The 24,820-nt window shown below is 45.8% G+C and overlaps 1 long non-coding RNA gene across 3 annotated transcripts in view; it reads left to right on the forward strand.

Annotated features, from left to right (window-relative positions):
• Window positions 1-303: 303 nt before the first annotated feature.
• LOC129213956 (uncharacterized) overlaps window positions 304-24,820 on the forward strand; it is a 29,951-nt gene continuing 5,434 nt past the window's right edge. Inside the window, exons 1-3 of one of the 3 annotated variants that reach the window (XR_008579577.1) lie at window positions 304-384; window positions 479-676; window positions 15,530-15,637. This is a non-coding gene — a long non-coding RNA (uncharacterized LOC129213956). Of the gene's footprint in view, window positions 677-15,529; window positions 15,638-24,820 lie in introns of all 3 variants that reach the window. The other 2 variants (XR_008579576.1, XR_008579578.1) reach the window with 2 other exon arrangements.

The following is a 24,820-nucleotide window of genomic DNA, read 5'->3' on the forward strand; positions in this document are numbered from 1 at the left end:
GGCACTCTAGCTAAATTCATTCCAGTGCTCTTGCAAGAGGTAAGGTGAAGGATACTTCTCCAACATGCGTATTTTAACTGACCGTGCCTGCATCAGAAAGGCCAGTCAGATTGTTGTGTTAGCGGAGCTGTGGAAAAAATAACAACCCAGCTAGCCCAACGAATATTGATTTGTTCCTAATCAAACGCAGGATGCGTCACATGGTGATTTCTGAGCAAGGCATGTGATCCCACGCACCGGAGCTGGTAATTGCCCACTAAAGCACGTGATCCATGCCCTGAGTGCATCAGGGCAGCTTGGAAGGGAGACTACTGACAGGAGAGGGGTTTGCATTGAATGCCTGAGCCTCAGGAAAGGCTTGGCTATTACCAAGCTGAAGTGAGGGTACGTATAAAAATACTAGGGCAGAGGATTTTATCCAGGCTAATTTGTACATATCAGTTACCCTGTCCTTACATATCCTCATCCTCACCTTCAGGAGTGCCGTCCAAGGGTCATCTAGGATGGATATCTCCAAAATGTCATGCGGGTGACTGAGTTCAGGAGGAAGAGCTGCCCTATACGCTGCACGGCATGGCTGGTCCTCATCCATTTCTGCCACAGCAAAACTCAGGCTCAGGCTCTGAGCAACGGGAGCTGTCTGTTGCACGAGAGCAGCTCTGTTCTGCTTGCAGAGGTAAGCTTTCAACTGAATTTGGATCTGAAGGAACCCAATTTATCCTTCTCCTCCTCCTACAGCTCACACATCTTTCATCCTCGCCCCTTTCCTGTGGATGCCCAAAGGCTAGTGCTGCCCTGTCCCCCTCTGAAATACCACTGGTATTTTTTCCTAATTCTGCTTGCGGGAAGCTGAAGGGGTACATCAGGGCTCCTCTGTGCACACCTTGAGCATCCACTTCTGACCACACCAGGAATTCAGCAAGCTGGACTTTGCCCCCTTCACCAGGAGATGCTTCCCTCAGCTCTTCACGTCTGTCTCTGAGAGGAATTCATCACAGTGACAAAACGCAGGGGCAAACCTCTCAGTTCAGGAACTAGCCCTGGAAAAATCAGGTTCTTGACAGGTGCTAATTTTCTGTTATTAATTTAGATAGTAAATTTATCGTAACTATGGGTTCTAGTGTTATTACGGCTATAATCCTACTAACAAGATGAGCTGCCCAGCTGGTACTTAATGTGTCTGAAACTGAATTATATTGCTGGGAAAAACAAGCCATGTGGAACAGGAGCAGCTAACAAAGTTTAAATCTCATGCACGGACCTCTGAGGATAAACTGGGACACTGCTGGACCAGCAGAGACGGGGGAATTTAGGTTCAAGGGGTCATATGTGTCTAAGTATAATGAAGGGAAGGGTTTTTTCCATGATATAAATACAAGAGGGATTTTAAAGCTACCTAACTTCTTCCAGATTAATGGGGAGAAAAAAGTCAGTAAGAAACACTCAGAGAGAAGCTGAACCCAGGAAAGGTCACCATATGAAATGGGCAAGAGCATCACCCTTCCTCTGTTATGTCTTCTTGGTCTATCAACCCATGTTTAGTCTGTTGTTGCATGTTTCCTGCATAGGAATAACTCTTTTTTTTTTTTTTTTTTTTCTTCAAGATGATTAATTGAAGCTCCCTCTTAAATGCTCTGTTCTCCTTTGGGAGCCTTCCTGACCCCAGATCTCCTTTTCCTGCTCTAGCCTTCAGTGCCTCAAATTTCTCAGACTTTCTGAGACTCACATTCAGGTCACACACAGTGGCACAGCCGCAGAATTAATGTTCCCAGAATCAGTGGGAAGTTCAGAGCATCTCCATCCCTCCTCCCTCCTTGTCCCATGCTGTACATGATTATTATTCCAACCAAGAAAAAAAAAACCCAAAACCAGCAACCCAAAAAAGTAGATGATTTCCCAAAGGTCAAAGGGCAGAACAACACCAGGATGAAGGGGAAGGAGTCATGGCTCTGACCTCAACTGCTGGATCATTTGTAGCACATCATTTTTTTCCTACAACTTGTCCTCATCTTTGGGGACTGTTCAGGGAACCTTGCTGTTACCCACAACACTGGTGTCGGTCACTGGCTGGCTGACAGACCTTGCATTTGCCAAGAGAATACAGACTGATGCAGCAGGATGGATGAGTTCTGCACAATGTTAAATGATTCAGCTGAGCAAAGATGAGATAGGGCAGCTGGCTTAGCTGAGGGCTGGAGACAGCGAGGGTCACATTTGTTTGGTCTGTTCTGATAGGTATTATTTCTGAGTAATAGCAACGTATTTTTCCAGAACTTGCAGGCTCAGCCTTCACCTGAACCTTTAAAACTGCCTCAAAGTACAGGGAATGAATAAAGATGACCAGAATGAAAATTTCAATTCAGTTGTGCGGCAATCGCAGACACTTTGTTTCCTAGTGCCCCTGTTTTGCACAGCCTGCATGTCTGCTGGTACCTCGGGAGAGAAGAGGAAGAAACTACCAGATCAGCTTGTTTCCCACTGTCTTTGCCAGGTGCCATACCCCAGGGTGATGGACTGGGGAGGATCCACTCATGTTTGCTGCTCTGAGCTCTCCAGCACATGAGGACACGCACCTGTGTGCAAGGAGGTTTGCAAAACCAGCCAGCACACACGGACCAGAGTTGCCTGGAGGGACACGTCTCCATATCCCAGGGCAGAAACCACCTCAGGTGCCAAGCAGAGCTCCACAGAGCAGGTAGAGCTTGCCTGGTGCCCGGCACACAGTGACAGACTGCAGGCAGAGGCCCTTCCATCACTGATAAGGCATCAGCTGGCCTGTCTCCAGCACGAGTGCTCCTTCTTCCATGTCCAATTGTTCAGGAGGGAATCTATCAGTGTGGAGTTATCTGTCTTCATCTAGCCAATCCCAATACGTTCTGTTGTTTAGTAGGGAAATTTAAGAGTTCATAGGTGGCTGTAATTCAAGCTCAGGCTAGGTCTATGAGCTCTTTGAGGCAGAGAGCTCTCCCACCAGTCTGCAGCAGACCAGCGCTGGTTGTATAGCAGCAGGAAACATTCCTGGAGCTCTGCAAACAGTCTCAGTCACCAGAGGAAGGAAGGAAGGAAGGAAGGAAGGAAGGAAGGAAGGAAGGAAGGAAGGAAGGAAGGAAGGAAGGAAGGAAGGAAGGAAGGAAGGAAGGAGGAAGGAAGGAAGGAAGGAAGGAAGGAAGGAAGGAAGGAAGGAAGGAAGGAAGGAAGGAAGGAAGTCACCACAAGGAAGAAAATGAAGGGAGAAGACATGAGAATTATTAAATTCAGGCTGGGCTGTTCCCTGGGGACAAACTAGAGCAGTCCAGTGTAGACACATCTGGACTACCACATCTGGATGATCCAGCTTCCAAAGCACTGCTCTGGGGATGCTCAGGTAAAACTGGTTTATGAGTCACCCGGGCCTATGCAAAGACCATCACACCCGGGGAATGAGCAGGAAAGGAAGAATTTCTGAGATCTCAAGGCAGAGATGAGCTCCCCCTGCCCAGTGACTCCCAGCAAAATCCATGACCAACCTGCAGGAGGTGTCCTGGAGGCAGAAGCTTCAAGGGGCCATGGTGATCATGGAGGGTGAATTTGGCTCAGTCCCCAAATCTACCCCATGGCTCCAGAATTTCACCCAGTGTGGAATTAGGGTAGAGTGCACAAATTTCACAGACTCTGAATCTTCCTTCGAAGGCTCCAGGCAATCAAGAGGTGATTTCTCACTTCATAACCTGATCTCCCTCACAGTTCCCAGGTACCACCTTATTTCTGGTCGGATTTTGTCTGCTTCCAACATTTAGTGACTCAATCTTACGCTGCCTCTATTAGCTAGGCTGAAAGCCCCCAGCTATCAGAAATCTTTTCCCTCTGTGGGGACTCACAGCCTACGATCAGTTTTTCTTTCAGGTTTTCTAAGTAGATTCAAGTCCTTCTTCAAGTTTTTGTGAGTGCACATTTTTAGAATAGCTTTTTCCTGCACTGGGGATCAGGGAGGGCGATGCTCTATGTTTATTGCAGGTGATCAGCAGGCAGATTTCATTGTTTTCAGAAAGGACCACAGAACTCCAGCAGCAAACACAATATCGCACAGATTATGAGCATTTGTGAGGTCTAGGCAAGGCTATTTAAAATAAATCAATAAATAAGCCCCCCAAAAGTTCCTATTTTTCCTCCAGCAATACTCCATAATGCAAGTGGAGGAACTGGTTCTGAATATTCATTGAGAAGCACAGATTTACTACTTCATCTCCTCTGAAGTCAACCTTTTATTTTCCTTGCAGTCATTCACTTGCTGTGCTTCATCGTGGCGTGACATTCCCTTATTGCGAAGATGCGGGTAGCTAACTAACATGCTTTCATGCTGAAAGCTTGGTTCAGGCGTCTGAGGGATGGAAGAAGGGCCAAGAGGTGCAGGCACTGAAGATAAACTGTTGACCTGGTTCTCTGCAAGCTGCCAGATTATGGTTTCATTCACACCAAGGTATATTTGACATGCACAAGTGACTGCAGGCTTATAGTAGAGGCATGGAGTTCAGCACTGAGATGTCAGATGGGTATTTAGCCTTTCTACTCTGTTTCCCAGTCCAGGCTGTCTGGATCCAGGTAGGATGAAAAATCAGACCCTTCCAGGTCAGAGAAGGGAGCTGCTGCACCATTGGGTGTTGTGGCCTCCAAAAGCTGTGACACTCCTGCAGCTCACCCCCAACACAGTGACTGCAAAGCCTGGAAAAGTGCTCCACTGATAATTCTGCCTCTCTTCTTCCCTTGCAAATCTGAGGAGGTGCTGACTGCCCTGCCTGCCCTTCAGGGACCTCCATTATGTCAGTACAGGACTATGTCATGGAACATGGATACATCGGGCTCTGTGCAGATCAACCAAAACAATCCCTGTCTAGACTCTGACCCACCAGCAAGCATTTAAAAGGTTTCTACCACTTCCTCTGGCTGTGCAATCATTAATTTGGCTTTCAAGGTCCTGAATTTACTCCCGACCCACACTTCTTGGGTGCTGCTCTTTGACCTGGCCCTGTGATGGGACTCTCCAACACTATTGTTTCTGGTGGACCCCAGACTTGCTTGTTAGATCAATGTTGGTTGTTTGGGTTCTGGACCCAGTGATGGGCCTAGGGTTATTGCTCTGTCTACTCTGTCAAGCCTGCTGAGGGCTGTCTTGTTCATTAAAATCCCCTGTCCTAGGAGGCCCGTTCTGGCTTCCCATCACTGCTTCTAGCTGGTCTTGGCCACTGGACACCACTACCCACAAGGCAGCTGCAAATTTGTGTAGGTACATGTTTACATCTCAGAGCTTGTGTGCCTGTCTGGATTCATTTGAAGGCAGAGGCTTCCACCTCAGCTCCTGCAAACATTGAAAATAACCAGTGGTTTTGCCATCTCTGAGCCCTCCTCCTGGGGTGGGATGTCATGTCCTCCAGTTTATCTTGTTGCACGTGTAAAAGTAACAGTTAGACATATTCTTTCGAGCTATTAACATATTTGTACAATGAATATTTCCGGAGGTACCTGTTAAAGTAAGATGAAATATTTATAAGCTGAGAGGTGCTTAAAATCTCCCTTGAAAGCCTGTTCTTCATGGAAAGTGACACTTGCACTGTGGTGAAGGGCTTCTCAGCTGATAAAGAAGGTGCTAACTTATCTGGGTCTGTCCAGCAGAAGACTATATTTCTAGAGCATCTTTGTAAACCAAGACTTCATTACTAAAGCTGTTAGATCATCTTGATTAACTACTGAGATGGAAATTTATGAGAAATCCCAAGGGAAATATATACTCTGTGGGATACCTGAGAGTACAGCTGTAACACGTGGAGCTTTGCCTCAGGTCAAGACGCCTAATGGGGGAGACAATTCCCAGGGAAAATGGTTTGTCTGAAGAGTCAGGCCCCAACATCTCTCAAGCTGTGAAAATGAACCATGCTCCTGGATGAAACAGAAAATACACAAATTAAATCAGGATTTCCTTGTCAAGTAGTGACTGAGTTGTATTACTGTGCTTATTGGCTTATACCTCTCTCCAAATCTAGAAATTTGCTTCCTGGCTGCACATTGTATTGGAATCAACTTTATATTTCCTTAATAGTCTCTGATATGAAGAGTGGCTTCAAATTTTTTGGCAGATAGCAATCACCCCATCTCCCAGGCAATGACAAACCTGCTTCAGGAGCTCTGAGTGCTTCAGAGGCGTCCAAGAGCCTGGGACACCCATGAAACCCACCACCAGGACCTGGATGTAGGCAGGCATCACTGGGTGCTCAACTGGTGCAGAAAGCACATCTTGGGAAGTGTTAGACAGTACCTGTTTGCTGGCGGCAAGAGAGCATAACAAGTTTGGCTATATGTTGCCAAGCTTTATTCTGTTCAAAAAGTGAGAGGAGAGCAAGCACCACAACTGGGAGCCCTAGCATTGGTAACAAAATCTTCTCTTTTTTTTTTTTTCTGTTGTTATGAAGGGAAAAAAATCCTACATGGTTTGTTAGAGTTTTTATTGCAAATTAAAATGTTCCCTGAGAATGACTGCTGTTTCTGAAGCATGGGAAGGCTCTTTCTTCAGAGGAAAGGCATCCAAAGAAGAGGTGGGAGAGGTGAGAAGAGAGCCGAGGTACAGTGGGAAGGATGCATTTGGAGCAGAGAGGATTACAGTGCAGATGAAGTCCTGTCCAAACTGCAAAATGCCTTTAAACATCTAAGTATGGAGGCTTGCCGCCCTTAGTCAAGGTCATGTGCTATGGAGGCACATGTGGAAACTGGTGCCCTGGGTTGGGTGTCTCCAGTGTCTGTGTGGACATCATGTCAAGGTGTTCTGCAGCAGAGAGAGGCTGCACGTGGGCCCCGGCGCTGCTGCAGGAGAGCCTTGCAGGAGCTGAGCACACAGCGCTTAGTGAGTAACGCTGTGCAAACAGCTGGGATGCAGGCACCAAGCTGGGAGATTCCTATTACTCTGCTGATCTAATACATTAAGAAAATGTCCATACAGTCAAGAAAGAGCAATTAAATATTGAATGGTTTGCCAGTATGCATAACTGTGTGAAGAGCTCTCAAACTCTCTGGGAGACAGGAGCCTGTCTATCACCAGCAAACTTTTCTTAGCAAGCATAAGAAATGGCGTTTGAGGATGCAAACACCAAGCCTTTTGAGCAGGCATCAATTAATTTTAAGCTGAATGGGTAGTCCTAGGAACATCAGAGGCAGGATTCAATATGCTTAATGTGGGTGGCAGCTTATATGCTTTACAGAGCCAGTTTTTTAAAGAAAAAGTGTAAAAAAAATCAGCAGCATTTAATGTGCAGGGGCTGGGTAGTATTTTCAACTTGGTCTCCCCCTCCTAGCAGCAGTCATGCCTGGTTAGGTTCTAGAAACTTTCCTCTACTGAGCACTGCAGGACCAAAGCCCAGGTCCTTCAGGACATTGAGGTGCCCACCTTTAACTCAAGTGTCAATTTGAGTGATGTGACTTAGCAGGAGATGCTGCTCATGGGGTACTGCCAAGGCTGAGAATGTCAATCTGTGAGTCAGTGCTTGAGAGATGCTTGGTCCCTAAGCATGCCTCTGGACCTGCTCTGCAGGGCTGGTTGCTCCAGCCCAGCCTTTTGCTGAGGTGACCCCAGTTGGTCAAGCTCTGGATCTAACAAAGGTCTCCCTGTGCTATCAGCAATGGAGCCAGTGCTCCAGGGGGGCACAGGAGCCCTGGAGTTTCTGCAGACCCTGATATATGATAAAACAACCTCCAGGTGCTGGGGACCAGCGTGGGGACCTGATGGCGGTGTCTTACCCAGGGTCCCAGCAGATGGGAGTAGTAGTGATTTGGTACCTGAAGGCCAAGTTCTAACGCATTCAGTTGGAGGGCACGGAAATCCACACCCAACATAGCATCCTTAATCACTGTGCGACTACCACAGGAGGGAATTTAACGCCTTTCTCCCCACAGTATGCATATTGCAGGTCCTACACCTCTAGAACCATGTATGTATGAGAGATTAATGAAGTCAAGAGGAAAGCAGGCAAGAAGAGATGGGCTCTGTAACTTGCTGTGCAGGAGCTCAAATAGGAGGGGCACGCCTGCAGCTTAGTCTCTGTTCTTGCGTTTACATCTGGGGTTTTTCATTCACTCCTGAAGACCACTTAATACAAAACGTGTGTGATAAGAGTGCGTTGTAAACATGCGGGCCACACCGGGTTCACATCAACTCCTGTTACAGTCAGTGGAAGCATTCACACTGACTCAGCCTGGAACTGTGTAGCACCTTATCCGAGTACTGTTATTAACATGACATAATTAATTAAAGTATGTGCTAAATTACAAGCCTCTGCCACCTCCAGTGCTGAATGCAAGCTCTTGTGGCACGTGTGTCTCAGGAGCAGAGCTCCAGGATCACTGACTGCTTCCTGCCATTAGGAAATGGCTGGGGCTGTTTCAGAGAAATATCTACCAGTAATGACGAGGGTGTCCCAGCGTCCCAGTTTATCAGTACAAATGACAGTAATTACCCAGCTGACTGTTAGTGTCTCTGCAAGGGGAAGGATAATTTGTCTACATTAGTCTAAAATCAAAAACTGAGGAAGAAGTCAATGCAATGAAATGAAGTCTGGGCTGCAGAAGAGTGTGGGATCATACTCTGGGATGATCTTCTGCTGTGTGGTCATTCTCCGGGGACTTTGGCCATATTTCAGAGGGAATGTTTCTGGCTGAGGTTCCATTGGGTCTCTGCCCTGTGTCTCCTGCAGCGAGAGAAGCAGGGCTTTAGCTTCCTTTATATTTCCATTTTACTTTCCATCTACAGGCTGGTAATCCAGTATAGAGCACACAGGCACTTGCCTTTCTCCATTTTCTCCTCTGTCTCCACATAACTCTCCATAACTGATATTACATCCTGCAGAGGAGTCTCTTCCAAGCTCTCTCGATTCCAACAGAGCACTTCGAGACCTGGAAGTCTTTTTCCAAGGACCAGATTCATGCAACAGTCTTGAAGAGTGTGTCTTTGTGAGGCTTACCCTGCGCAGACCCAGAGCACCGCAGGCAGGTGCCCTCAGTTCCCCAAAGGTCATTCTTGACAGGCATCGCCGGTATTAGACACCTCTTGTACTGCCCCTAGTGAAACTGGATGTCCTCCATCATGCTCACCTACCACAGAAGATGGCTCATCTCTTGCCATTTGCTCCAGAAACTGAGGACCACCTTATCTTTCTAGCCTTCCTCAGGTAGATGCATGCAGTCCTTGCTCCACTCCACCAACACCTCCACTGTCTATTTGTTCTGCCACCCACAGAGAGCAAGAAACCCCTTTGAGACAGACTTTGCTCCACTGCCATGAACAGGACATGAGAACATAGTGAGCATACACACTGTTGTATGAAATGAGACTGAACAATCCTTCCCTGTGCATTTTCTTAAGGCAATTCAGGCCCTTATATACCTCACTGTAATTATTATTCTCTTCTCCAACCCGAATATCCAGATCTATTTAACCTCCCTTCTTCTCCTTACCATTGTTGTGCTGTTGTCCTGTGTACCTCTTCTGTTGTTTATAGAGATCCTCCTGTTTAGGAATTGGCAGCCCAAGTGTAAGACTCCGATGGATGTAACTATGAACAACTGGCCATGTTCAGGCATGAGATGAATTCATGGGCATCCAGCTGCACAGATATTTCCTTTCACTCCATGTTGGTAAAGCAGGAGACTCAAAAGGCCAAAGTGTTGGATCCAGGTCCTGGCAAAATACAAAGAGGCCATGGAGTCATTGATCTGTTCCCTGAGATCATGGAAAGAGGGATTCCCCTGCCCCCTTGGGTAGCCTGTTCCTGTGCAAAATTATCCTGGTAGCTGGGTACTTTTCTAATTCCTAACTTAAATCTCTGCTGCAAAGCAGGCCAATTACTCTAAGAGGAGATGGAGAGCAATTATTCACTCCTTGGTTCAGAACAACCTAGTACATATTTTACACCATTGTCACATCCTTATTTGGGCAGCTTTACTCTTCTCTAGGGAAAAGAGACTGGCTGAATTTCTTCAGTCTTTTCTCATATAACCTATTTCCAGCCTTTGATCATTCTCCTCTTTTCATTTCAGCTCTGTTTTGTCTCTGTCATTCTTACTGTGCAGTGGCCCAAGTGGAGGTCATCTTTACAAGCCCTGAGGATAGCAGCTCCTGCTGCTAAGGGGCGGGGGGGGCAGTGGCAAAACTTGGTCTCCTTTGTAGGACCCACTCTAATGCCCAGATCAGTCTCTGCAATGGTGCTGCCACTTGTTTAACCACACTCCAGTTTGTGCATTTGATTTCTCCTTGTGTTGACTTCTCACTTGCCTGCATTGCATTTCATCTAACAGATCTTGCAGGACCTTTCTAATTGAATCGTCTGTTGGCATCATCACCCCTCACCCCCAAGTTTGTCCACAAAGCTGATAGGAGATTTATTCAGTTGCCTCAATGTAGTTGCGTGGTGCTGCTTCAGATGTGTTGGGTACTCAAGAGAACATGGTGCACCTGACAATCATGACGTGGGTCTCACAGGAGAGCAGCACCCTGCCAAACTGGCAGCTGGAGGCCAGATGGGATACCGGGGGGTATCTAAAATTGAACAGATGTCCATATTTAGGCATTTAGCTGTGTCTGATCAGTTCCATCATCTAAGCTGTTAATAAAAAGATTGAAACAAATAGCTGTCTTTTCGATCTCTGTGAAAATGTGGCACTATACAATGTGGTAAACTGTACAGCTGGAATAATGTTCTGTGAGGTCAGATAGCTGGAAAAGAAGTAAAAGACTCAGTAGCATTAGGAAATCTGTTCTTCCCCTACAATGACAACAGACTTTACCAGACAATAAACTTGTGTCCTCATTCTTGCAATATCAATGAGTAATTTTTATTATTCATTAAAACCACAATGGTACCTTTTATATATTTTTTTATATATATGTAGGTATATATTTGAATGAGACAGAGAACACGTGATTCTTTATATGGTTTTTTGTGTATTTTCTATTTGTAAAACAGTATTAAGATCAATACCACAAAACTCTTGTATATTCTCTGTGTGGGTATTGGTCTGACTTTGTTGGTCTGCTTGAACTGTAAGTTCAAAAATTTCCCAATGAACTGGGCCCAGGACAGATGCCTGAAAGACTTAAATCACTTTCGCTGCCTCAAAACAGATTCCTGATATTAAATTCAAAGTCTGATGTTTTTTAAATTGTCCCCATGCTGTATGATTTGCTTTCAATCCTATTTCCCTACTTGTAGGAGACTCTCATGTCAGATTGTGTCAAAAGCCTTATGAAAGTCAAAGTATATCATATATATCACTTTCTTCTGTCCATAGGCCAATGACCCCATTAAAGAAAGAGATTAGATTAGTTTGACATGATTTGTTCTTGACAAGTCCATGTTGGCTGTTTCTTACTGCCTTTTATCCTCTAAGTGCTTATAAAGTGATTGTTTAATAATTTGCTCCAGTATTTTTTAGGATATCAAAGTCAAGCTGACTGGTCTGCAATTCCCCAGCTCTTCCTCTTGCCACATCTCTCCGATAAAACCTGTAGGTTCTCGGAAACTGCTCTGTTCTTTGGGAAAAGGCGTCCATTCCTGTTTCATGATGTATGAAAGCCAGAAGTGTTGTAACACACTTTTGTAGCCTAAGCCCTTCTTGTACCTGCTGGCTGCCTGCAAGACCCCTCATTTGGAAATGGGGAGAATCGGAGGTCAGGGACTTTTCCACCTCTCCTGGAGACATGTCCCAGGACCCCAGAGGAGCACTGTGCTAGACTGGGAGCCCTTGGGAGGCTGAGGGAAAGCTAAAGTAGCTGTGAAACCTCCCAGTCTCCAGGCCTTTCCCATTCTCGTTGCATGTTGAAGCTGTGCGTCGGCAATGCTGAAATCTCCGGCATTTTGGAAACGGGAGGGCGGTGTGAAGCAAACAGCATCTGCTATAAGGATCGATAGCTCAGCTGACTTTGTGCCAAACGAACTGTTGCTTCCCAGCTTTAATTCAATCCCCCCACCCCCCCAGCCATTTCATAACCAAAATGCCACCCCAGCTGAATCTCCCTGCTCGGGCGCTGGACCGCAGGGACCACCCGGCAGGATCTCAGCTGCGGCGCAGCAAAGCAGGTCTGATAAGCCAGCGCCTGCCTCGCTGACTTTGTCAAGCCACTTGCTCTGGCAGCAAGACAATATTTTGTGCTGCTAAAGGTGAGGTGTCCCTGAAAAATATTCCACTCCTGCAGACAGGCAGAGATGCTGTCAGTCAGAGGCAGGGGCAAGCCCTGCAGTAGACTTCACCAGCCACCGGAGGGGAGCTCATCTGTATTCAGCGAGTCCCTCATTGAAGGAAATTATGCAGGGAAGGAAAGTTTTCTCTCTTCCTCTGTGTTGTTTTCGAGTTACAGGAAGAAATGTGGAGTTGGCACAGCCCTCAAGAAGGATTCAGGCTTGGGTGAATCACTGGATCTCACCACACTGGTCCCCAACCCCACACTGCGTCCCAGTGCCAACCAGAGCCCCGCCAGCACCGAGAGTCTCATCAAGACACACGAGCCTCCAGCAACCATGGGGCAGTCCAAATCTGGACTTGACAGTGATGTGGGGGTCTTGGCGCCTTCTGTAGCTGTGTGCATGAGTTAAAGCGGGGCACAGCAACCCCAGCACTTGCTGCTGGAGCTCTGCTGGCATCCAGGATGCATCCCAGTCTGGGCGATTGACTGGGGCTCTGCACGGGTGCCGGTTTGGCGTGGGGCCACAGGGGCTGGGATTTCTGTCCATGGGAATCCAGAGGGACCACAGGGATGGTCAGACACTGCAACAGCCCCCCGGGTCCTTCACTTGAGGGGACAGTGAGTGGCGTTTCGGGAAGGTGTTCAATGTGTCACCCACTCTGAGTGTTCCCCCTACACATGCACGCATGGAGTCGGGGATGTTTTATGGCCAGATTTTCTCTCGGTTCTTCTTAATAGAGAAAAATAGCAGGTAGAGAGCTTCTGCAGTTGCAGGCAGAGATGGCAACTGAATGAACAGATAATGAAGGCTTTATTCTCCATTTGTTTAGCTGTTTAGGAGAGGGGAAAAAAATGAGCCAGAGCTTGTGGAGAATTGGTGACGTGCTTTTGGATGTATGATAAAATAGATGCTATCAAATTCCTCCTCAGAAGTTAATTTACTGCGGCAGCCAATTGAAACAACAAAGCTCGGAGCACCCTTTTTAAAGTTATTTAGTCTCCAGGAAACACCTTGTGAGCCTTACACAAACCTACCCCTTTTAATTGGAGCGCACAGTAAGCCTATGAGCTACAAAGACATTTGACTGGTTCATGCTGTAATCAAGTTTAGTCATCATTATGCAAAACTAATTAGCAAGTCAGAATCCTTTTTTGTCATCACTAAACCATTTCTGCATTTAGAAATGAGATCCCCAAGATCTTCCCTTTCCCTGCCCTTTCCTGCTGCTATTCTGGAATTAAAGCTTCTCTTTCCGTCACGACAAAGGATGTGGTGAATATAAAAAAGTCATCTTCAGCTCTTTCCTAAAATGTCAAAAACTGAAGAATACTTGGGTTTATTTCCCAATTATTCTGTTCTTGGAATTCATTATTGCAGCAAAAATTTGAGATGTTTTGAGCAGTTTATATGACTTCTGAAAAAACATACTTACCCCTGCAATCTTTGGCAAGCAGGGTTTCCAATTTGCCAGAAATGTTTGCTTAATGTTTCTGTTCCCAAAGTGGACTTAAGCAACATTTTTTGTTTGTTTGTTTTTCAAGTCCCATGAGTCAGAAGCATTGTGAAACATTTGTGAAACAAAGATTAAAAAAAAAAAAAAATCCGTTCCAAAATAGGATACCCTCAGTTTCTGCTCAATGCGTGTGTCTTCCTTGCTGAGCACAGTAATGGTTCCCCAGGTTTGTGGCAGACCCAGCAGGTCAAGGTCCCAGCACCAGGAATCCCAGGAGCCCACCCCAGCCTGCAGGTTTCTGAAACCTGCCTCAGTAGCAGGGATCCTCACAGCACAGTTTCCAGCTGTGCCACAAAAAGCTGCATGCCAGTGAGAAGTCCTTACCCTGAGGTTTTCGGGTTACCCGCTCCATGAGATAGCTCCAGGATCCTGAGTGTGTATCATGAAATTCCATCAGAGTCCGTTTTGTTGACTAAGTGCAAGTGTTTCCTGGGTCTGTAATTCTGGGATAATCTGCCTTGCAAGTGTGCTGAAAACCTGGAAGTATGGAAACATCAGCCCCTTTGCAGCTAAGCAGTGAGCCTGCCCAGCCTCTGCAGACCCTACAGTATGATATCTCTATCACAGCATGCTGTTCTACATGGAGCTTCCCATGGCTGGTTTGGAGACTATTTTGGTCTAGCGTGTCTTCCCACAGTAGTAGGGACTATTGGTCCTACCCAATCTCCTCACCTCTTACTGTCCAAACTACTCCAGGATTTGCAAGTTCTCTTCTTGTTAGCAGGTATGCTCCTGGTAGCAGAGACCTTGCTCCCATATGGTTCCAAGTACAGGAAACAATCACAGTGACCAAGACAGGGTCATCCAGGACAATCTGGGATCAGCCTCTGTCTCATGGCCTCACTCCTGGTACGGGTGGGTGTAGGATGAGCATCTTTCTAACCAAGGATTTTTTTTTATTATTATTTTTTGGGGGAAGGAGTGGAATAAAGGGAAAATAAAGACTCAGGATAATTCAGTTTAGACAGGATCACTGAATGTCATCTACTCCAACTGTCTACTTCAAGGTAAGATCAGGTCTGAGGTCAGACCAGGTTTCTCAGGACTTTGTCCAGCCTGGTCTTGAAAACCTCCAAGGATGGAGACTGCACAGCTTCTCTGGGCAACGTGCTCCCATGCGTGACTGTCCTCATTGTGAGAAAGTTTCTCCTTGGCTGTCTTGCAGTGGACTGGCATACTACCAGAGACTGCCAACATACCTTGGGGGCTACAGGCTCTGCTCTTGCCTCATGTAAGGAAGGACCAACAGCATTTTGGAGGGCAGGGCTGGAATTTCTTGAGAAATCAGAGAGATCTTCTGGAAAGTACAGTATGCAATTCAAGAAAGGCAAATGATCGGTCTGCATTTAGATGCGCAACTGCACCGAGACAGAATAGGGAGTGACTGGCTACACACGGTACTGCGGAAAAGGACTTGGGTGTCATGAGCTGAGCATGCTAATGTAAAAAGAGGCGAATACTGTTCTGGGTATGTCGACAGGAGAGCTTCAGGGGGCATATGGGATCTGTTCTGGAGTGCTGCAGTTCAAGAAAGATGAATGAAAAAGTTGAGCAGTGAGAATGAGAATTATTAGAGGTAACCTGCAAAGAAAGGCTGAAATAATTGGAGTTATTTAGTCAAGAGAAGACTTAGGGGAAACATAATAGTCTGCAGTTAGATAAAAGGTTTCTGTGAAGAGGAAGAGAATAATTTGTTCTACATGTTCATTCTGCTTAGGAGATGGGGTAATTAAATCACAGTTAAGAAAATTCGGATTAGTTATTAAGAAAAGTCTTTCTAACATAAAGATAGTTAAGAAATTCTATATATTTTTCTTAGGTTTGTCATGGAGTTTCTATTGCTGGAGGCTTCTGGGAATAGGATCATCTCTACAGACACCTTTCCTGAATGCCACAGAGCTTTCCTTGGGTCAGGGAGGTGGAAGAGGTAATCTTTTCAGATCTGTTCTAGCCCTATTTTCTATGGGTCTGTCATGCAGGTAGGTGCCACTTTTCCAAAAGTGTTCGTGCACCAATTGCAACTCCAGAGATCTTAGTACCTTTAACAATTGGATATTAATTCCCTTCTGAAAACAAGACGGATGGTACCTAGGTGCTTTAGAGAATGCTCTGCCTTGTTTTCACCAGCCTCCTCTCTGAACAGCTAAAGCTCTGATACCATTTTAGGTAGAATTAAGGCAGTAATTAAACTTTAAGCAAACAGGGACTCACAGACTAAGGAATCTTGCACCTCTCCAGGGGCTGCACAGCCCCTACACATTTGCTGCTCTAGAGCCTTCAGTCTCGTCATGCCATCCCCTTGGGTGCAGCCTCCGGTACGGTCATGATTTGGATGAGTCCAGCCTGTGGACCAGCTCCCTGACATGGGGTCAAACGCTACTGTGATGAGAGGTGTTGACTTTCACCACAGCCACAACCAGCATAACCCAACTGTCCAACAAGGCTGTTTATTCTCCACAAAAGAAATCAGTTGGGAAATTTTTGCTCCACTGTAAAATATATTTAATCTTCTTTTATTCACTAAATCTCTTCATACTCATTGCTGTATTTATCTTAGCATTGGTTGGGCAGCTGACCACCATTTTCCTACCATGAAACAATTATTCTAGCATCACCCTGAGAGCCAAGGACAGACATGAATACGTCTATAACCATGGAAGAGAAGAAAAGTAACCAAGGCAACTCATACAGCTCTGCAAAATAATGAGGACTTTCAGTTCCCATTGCCTGTGCATGGCAGTGGTAATAACCACTCTTTCTGGATTTGCTGTGGTGTCACACAAGATACGATTCGACTAATTCCTCTTTCTCAGAGAGTGCCTCTCAAAAAAACAGATGTAGGCTGGACTAAACCCTCCACTCTCAGGTTGGATTCAGACCCAAAACTTTCACATCTTTAATCGGCCGAAAATAGGCCTGACAAATGGAGCAGTAAATGTGTTTCATGTACCTTCCTTTGACTGTAAAATAAATTACCTTAGCCATGTCTCATCGCTCTTTTCTACAATTCTTCCCAAGCAACAGAACTTTATTACCATGATGGCTCATGACACGCAGATGGGGTGGCGGGGCCAGGTTTCCGTTGGAGATGGTGGGGTTTTGGTGTGTTTGGAAAGAGATTGACATGTTTTGTGTAGCCCGAGTCCCACATATGAAAAAAAGGACAAGGACTGGCCAGAGGTGTTGGCAGAGGTGCTTTTCAGTAAAGCTTGTCTGCGTTGATGCTAGAAGACAAGGTTCCACCACCATCTCCGTGACCAAGCTTGAGGGAGGTGCACAGTAATAGTGTCTGCTTTCTCGGTTATAAAAAGGAATCTCATGATTCAGTGCGAAACGGCTCTGAATACAGATTTATCTCTAAATCTGCCCTTATTGCTGCAGTATCCACCAACCCACAAACACCATAAGAACTGCAGCTTGGCCACTTATTTTAAACACTGAGTTTCACAGGTTGCCTATTTCCCAGCATGCACTGATGTCAAACTTTTGATGTGAGATATCTAACGGGGAGAAGAATGGCATGTGTGAGATTTGCTTATGGTGCATTTTTTAGACTGCCATTAAACTGATCTATTGCTGGAACAAACAATAAAAAACTGATTAAAACTCAGCCCTTCATAAATTAAACATTGTTGTCTCTAGCTGGCAAGCCCGCCACTTGGCAGAAAGCTAGAACAATTGAACTTGGTGCAATGTGTATCTACAGAGTGACAGGCTGGGGGGATTTATTCCTCTTCCACACCACATTACCAAATAAAAGGTACATTGGCAAAATCAGAAAACTCCTGAACCCTGCTGGGCTAATGGCATTTGCAAAATCCCTGTCCCAGGTGAGCTACTTTTCAAGCAGATAAACTATCGAACTGCCTACTTGAAGCTTTGGGGCTTTTTATGAATATAGATATTTTAGTTAGGGTGATTTGTATTAACTGCAAATGTTCTGCTGGGTGAATACGATGATAAACACTTGTGCCTGGTGCATGGTGTCCTCAGAGTCATCTACAGCAGGAATCTCTGGGCTAACCAGTGCAAGCACAGGACTAAATCAGAGCTCCTTTTCAATATAATTTCATTGTGAGGAACAGAAGAACAGGGGTAGGAAGGAGCTGTGAGAAGGTACAGCAATTTTGTTCCTGACCTGATGGGAATAGTGTGCTGCATCCCCACTGGGAAGATCACAGCTTCTGCTCTGCATTTGCATGTAGATTGAGCCTCAGGTAGCATGCAAGGACTGATTTAAGCGTAGCCCTTTCTCTCCTTGTGCTGTTCTCTTACTCCCACTCTAGCTCCTACTCTGGGAAGCACCAAAAAGAGAACAAGGTATTTTTCAAAGCTGCCTTCTGTGCTTTTTCAGAGACCCAAAGGCAGCCCAGCCCCACAGTGCTGCAGTCCTCACACCACTGCAGTCAGCTCCGATGTTTCTTCCAAGGGCAGTGCATAAGGTATTCCTCTGCAGTGAAGGATCCCCTGAGCTTCGGCATTATCTTGTGATTGCCAGGGGCTTCATTTCCAGCTCAGGCCATGTGCCCGAGTTTTTTTACATCTTACTTCTTACTCACTCAGTCCTATTTCTGTAGCTCCTGCCATCAAGACTGTCTGTTAACCCATGTCTCCCATAAGCTGCTGCTTGCTTCATCCTGTGAACGCTTGTGTATTCATTCATAATTATTATCAACTCTTTTTCCAGGTGCTTTTTGGGCTTGTAATGCACATAAGATTAAGGTATTGGAGCTGCTGGCAGGTGCTGCTGACATGGTCAGCTGTGAGGAAATTAATAATTTCACTTGGGTCTGTCCCTTGGACTCAAGTATGTGCAAGAGTGGAATATGATTTCAGATGCTCTGTCCCTGAACTAGCCAGAGCATGGATTGTCCATACACACCGTTCATGCATTTGAGGGAGGACATTTAACCTGGTGCACACCAGCTCAGTCTCTGTATTCATCCCTCTCTTTCTTTTGTTTCTTTGTCTGATGGACTGTAGTCCCATGTCATAGCTCCTGGACATCCTCCACATTCAATAAATGAACGTGGGTGCAGGATGGGGTTTCTCTCAATTGTCAGTGTACAGAAAACTCTACTGGCTCTGTGAGTGTGGTGAGAAGAACAGAGATCTTTAGTGGTTCTGTGGACTGCAGATCTGGTGGTGGCATGCAAGCAGAAGCTTCTGAGTAATTTCCAAAATGGCTTTGGATTGATGTGATCTTTTCTCACCAACAAAGACTGCTTTGTCTGGAGGCTTGTGAAGAATGTATCCTGGAAAAAAAAAAAAAAAAAAAAAAAAAAGGCCAGCCACATGACAGAAAAAGATGTACCATGTACCTTAAAGGTATCTGGAACCAAATTCCTCTGTGACACTGAAGAACAGAAGAGTAACTCTCAGTAGGAATAAGCCTAGCATCAGTGGGGAATGGATGTGGAATTTCTGTGCTTGCTGTCTCAATGGTAAACAGGCTTGAAACCCAGTTTATTATCAGCATCTCGATCTGTTTAACCAAGCTAAAGAACCTTAAGCAGCAATTGCTGCACATTTTTTCAGCCTGTAAAGAATTTGCTGCTCAGTGATGCTTTGTCCCCAGGTCATTTCTCCAAGAAGTCCAATAGCTGGAAACTGGAGCCAGAGACATTCAGTTATAAGCTGGATGCACTTTTAGTAGGAACGATAGTAGATATCATAGATACCTTTTCAAACCAAATGGCACTTTCCAAGTAAGATAATGATAAATATTGCAGTCCCACTTTTAAAATCTGAACCTTATTTGTGTTCGAAATTTGTTTTGTGTTATTTTTCAGTATCAGGATCTTATGGGGCTTTTTCCTGCTGAAGAGGGCTCTTTAGCTGGAAGCTAAGGACTTCTCTTTCACCTACACACAGTCAACTTATGGATGTTATGTTAACAACGTTATGTTAACCTCACAGGCAGTAAGGACAAAGTCTTTGATGTCTAATCCACCTCTCTACATGCTGTCCCGTCCTACTCGGTGGGTTAGGGTGAGGTTAACTTTTTAATTCTCTGTGTGGTACTCAGGAGTAATGACAATTACTCTAGAGGTTCAAATAAATCACAAATTTACTTAAAACTCAGCAGAACTACAAAAGATAGTGGCTTGGCAAAAGTTAAGACAATACTTAAAACTTAGCAGAACTACAAAAGGTAATGGCTTAGCAAAACTTGTGATGATATTATCTTAATGTGCCGAAAATGAAGTTAGAGACAAAGAGAGTGATGGAGAGGAAAAGAAAGAGAGAAAGAAAGAGAGAGAAAGAGAAAAGATATCACCACCCTTGGATCCAGTGATGTTCTCTGCTTGTAGTTGTAGTCATCAGGTGGTGGGCATGCACCCAGAGCTTGTGTTTCCCCTTTTCATAACCCAAAATGCTCCCCATAGATGGGGGTCTGTCATCACTGACCAGGCGCAGTATGTGCTCAGGAATGTTCCAGAAATGAGTTGGTGGGTTGTGGGGGTCCTGGGGATCTCACTGTGCCCCCCTCGTGGTTGACTGAGTGATGGCCTTTCATGGGCATGCATGCACAGGACACAGATGGTCTTTTGTCTGCGTGTCAGGAATAGGGGAAGGGGCTCACAAGACGTTATCCTGCCTCTGCAGGTTCTGTCCTTGGCCGATAGGGATGTCTGTGCCATTCCCTCGACATTCCCTCAACATTCCCTCATTATCAGTTTATGCCTGCTTGGGTCAAGATGGATGTTTGCATCATTCATTTGTTATCAGGGCCTTACGCATACACATTAAGGTGGCAGAGTGGAGGACCCATTGTGAAACTCACCTTCCTCGAGCACCACCCTGCACAGCACTGACCTTAGAACCAGCACTGCTGCATCTGCTAGACCCTTCCTAAGTCGTGACCTCCTATCTGCTGCTTCTCCAGGTTCAATAGCTGTAGAGGAAAAAGCATGTTGGACCTAAAATAGGCAGATTTTCTATTGCATCCAGAAAGCATGGGAAAGCACACAAGCTCAGTGGAGCTACTCTAATGGCAAGAGTGGGAGAAGTCAGAAAGTAAGGTACTATAAGAAGCAGTATCTGCTCTCCAGCCAATATTCAAGGAGAAAAAATATGCCTAGTTTAAAATGTTTACTCCTGTCATGACTGCAAGTACAGTGAACATTAAGGGCTAAAGGAAATCCTGGCACTTCTTTATCTGTCCCTGGACTCCTCTGCAACACTGAAACTGGATCGCAAATCTGTCCATCAGCTTCAAATTAAAGCAAAGGATTTCCAGGACAGGCTTTGTAAAGGACTTAGTGAGATGATTCTGCATGGTGGGACTAACAGCAGAGCTGAGGTGCCTATGTATAAAGTGTGAGATGTGCTGTGGCTCGTGATGGTTATAGCCAAGACATTGTTCTTATGGTACATGTACATAACTGATTCTGACCACGTGGACATGTTGAATCTGTCTTCTCGTAGCGCTGTCGCAGACAGGCTGTTGTGTAAATCTGCCAGATTGAGAGTGCCTTGCAACCTGTGCAGAGCTTCTCTGGACACATGGACAAACTCTGCCTGTCCAGGAAAGGGAGCCCTGTCTCTTGGCTTCCTGCTGGCTCCTCTCGGTGCAGGAGCAAGGTGCATGCATAGGGTCAGGCCGCACAGCTGGGGATGCTAGCACTTCCCACTCCTCCTCTTGGCTGCAGTTGCTCCATCTGAGGCAGAAATACAGCACTTGCCCTCCCCAGGACATTGCTTATGCAGTGCACCGGCAGAGATCCAGCTGTGGGTCATTTGATCAGCCACTGTCTAGCCATGGTATAAAATTACATCTGTGCTAATAAAGAGACCCTAAAATTCATGTCCTTGTGTCTTTTCCTTGCTTCTGTGCAATTTCTTTTTCAGCCTTGATGCTATCTGGCTGCAGTTAAATAGCTCCAGTCTAAAGGACACCTCCTCGATATTGATTCTGACTGCTTAAACTTTGTTATTTCATTCAATCTTTTGCTCAATACTGTACCACACATGGACACCCTGGGCTGCATATTTAGTCTTCAGCTATTATTGGTTTGGTATTAAATGGTCTGTTTCAACATAAAACACATACAATATTCATCTTAATTTTTAGAAGCTAAAAAAGTATATAAGTAGATGACATTTCGATCAATTAAGCTGGCTCCTCTTTCTTCCCCAAATTAGTTTTCTACAAAGGGTTCTACAGCATGCAAAGCAATGATGTCTTTAGGAACAGAGGGGAGGAACTCAGAATAGAAACCATGTCACTAAACTGCAGGCAGCCCCTGGCTGGCTGGGGACGTCAGTAAGCGGCTGGTACCCAGAGCAGGACAGAGCTCAGCTCGGTTCTGGATACACAGACACACTCCCACAGAGGAGCATCTGGTCTCTGAAGCTCCAGGTAGGCACAATTTGGCCATGATTTTGATACAGAGAATTGGGAAGGCTTTATAGAGCTTTGTTTGCTGAGTCACCAGTGCTTTTTTAGGAGCAGCTGGTGAAAAAGGAATACTGAAAGGGGCAGCAGTGCTGCAGAGGTGCAACTGCTGCTACTTTGGTCCTCACTCTGGGCGTAGTAGCAGCAAAGATCTGGTGAAAAGGACAGATCTCCTAATGCCCAGATCTCAGGGTGCCTGGGAAGGCTCTGCTGTGGTGTCAGGCTGTTCCTGTGGTTGTTACCCAAACTGGGTCAGAGTGGCACCACCTCACCTCTCCAGCACCCGCTGTGCTCACCTCCAAGGGCAGTGACGGTGAGCCCTGCCTCCCAGCTCCAGTACAGTGGGTGTGCAGCATGACCGCCATTCGTGCATAGCATCCCAGGGCAGCTGAACAGGCTGGGAGATGGCGTCTGGAGCCAAATAGATGTTTGCATAAAAACATCTCATTTTGATTGGAAGCACTGGGGCTTTGCCCAATGAAGAACATGGAGGTGGGGAAAATAACAAAATTTGTAAATCTTCCTTTGATCAGAAAATCAAAGTTCTTACTAGAGATGTGTTTTGAAATGGGTAGTTTTATCAAGTCCCACTTTTTCATTGCCTCTGCTGCAGTCACTGGGGCAGAACAGAACCTGCGCAAACCTTGAACTGGTCCATCCAACGCATGGCTGTCCCCGCTCTCCTGTGGCTTCTGTCTTGCAGCTCTGCTCGTCATTAACTGCCCTCCCCTGTTCTGAGACAGGTGGACATGTTAATCATCTAGTTCATTAGCCAGTGCCTTCCCATGGGGTCAGGGTAAAGTGCAAGCCTGTATATCTCAGCCTCACCATGCTGACAGCTCTCTCCTTCACGGCTAGAAGGCAGTCAGCTGATGCACCTTTTAAATGTCAATAAATCTCCTCTGAATCACAGTCTTGCCCCCCTCACCCCCCCCAACGCCTGGTCAATCAAGAAGAAAAGGAAATGCTCGGCATAAACCACTCACCCTGAAAACTTTTTCTGTGACAATGCATGCCCTGGACGCCTGTCTCTGCTCCTCTCTCTCAGCTCCTGCAGGTGATGGCAAATGCCCCAACCTTGGCCACACTCAAACCCCATGCATGAAGGGTGCGAGATGTGCCTACACCATGGGAACCTTCTTCTAGAGAGGCCCCTACAAGTCACTCAGTGACTAGAAATAGGCATCACCCTCTGGGTCTTTCACCCCATCCCAAGGCTGATGTGATCTCTCCCCACTGACTGTAGAGGTGATGATGAGCACAGACATTGTGCCAAAGGCTGGTGAGATGTACTTCACCTTCACATACATCAATATGCTACAGTGCCCATAGTTTCCTATTATTCTCACAAAACCATGCAGGAGTTACAAACTCTTAACGCTGCACTAACATGGTGCAGAGATCGCTGTACCATGGGGACATGTCTGCACGTTGTGTTCTGCATCAGGCAAAAGAGAGTGACAATGTGGGGTTTGTATGCATCCTGTGATTATCGGATGTTTGCTTGCTGGTCATTGCAGAGAAGTGTATGAAAATGCTTTTTTCATTAAGAAAGAAACACAATCCAGGACCTTACTAATTTTAATAAGAAAACAATTCTCTAATCAATTTAGATTTTTGCTGGGGTGTTTTGTTAAATAGATCTCAGACTCTGAATGACTTGCGCATGGGTCAGTTTGAAAGTATATTCCTTGTCAGTTGAGTAATATAATTTTTTTGGAAGGGGAATGTGGTTTATGTACCCATAGCAGATAACAGATTTTAGAGAAGAGAGCAATGAACAATATGTAACAAGCTATTATAATGAACTTTTAAGCTGATAAAGAATTGTACTAAACTGTGAAATTTTGGATGTCACAAATACCTTCAGCCAGACTGAAGAATTATCCAGGAAATCTCTTGTTGAGTCAAGTGTATTGAAATAGTATTTGAGAAATCATGCAGGGCTTGATCCTTGAAGATAGCTTGAATGCAACTCCAGAACAGGGGCAGAACTTGACCGTTAGAAGGAAGGAGAGCTTAGCATTTACAATACCACTTGAAAACTTTGCTGTCAGATGAAGAAAGTCAAGGAACTGGGGTGGACAAGGGATAGTTCGGTCTCATCCCAGGCACTGAGGTTCACCAGGAATGAGGAGGCAGGTTGGGAACATCACCACTGGAAATGTTGGCCATGGCAGGGATGATCACACGAGGTCAAATATCTCCTGGGATGTATCACAGCTTTTTACCATTCAGAGGATGGTGTATGAAAGAGGAACAGAAGTTTTGACTTTAATAGTAAAGGAAACAGACATGAGTCTTAGAAAAGCTGTCATGTACTGCTGGTGGTGTTCAAGCACTGCTGTAACCAGAAGGGACTGGTGCCAAGGGCAGGGAGTGACAGGCCAAGGGGAATGGCCTGAAGCTGCAGGAGGGGAGATGGAGATGGGATGTGAGGCAGAAATCCTTCCCTGTGAGGGTGCTGAGGCCCTGGCCCAGGTTGCCCAGAGAAGCTGTGGCTGCCCCTGGCTCCCTGGCAGTGGTCAAGGCCAGGTTGGGTGGGGCTTTGGGCAAGCTGGGCTAGTGGAGGGTGTCCCTGCCCATGGCAGGGGGGTTGGAACTAGATGGGCTGTGAGGTCCCTTCCAACCCAAACCAGTCTGTGATTCTGTGATACTATGATTCTATGATTCTGTGTCTGAATCCTGAACCTCGAACCTGATATCAAA

This window comes from Grus americana, chromosome 16 (genome assembly GCF_028858705.1).
Source record: "Grus americana isolate bGruAme1 chromosome 16, bGruAme1.mat, whole genome shotgun sequence".
NCBI classification, from domain to species: domain Eukaryota; kingdom Metazoa; phylum Chordata; class Aves; order Gruiformes; family Gruidae; genus Grus; species Grus americana.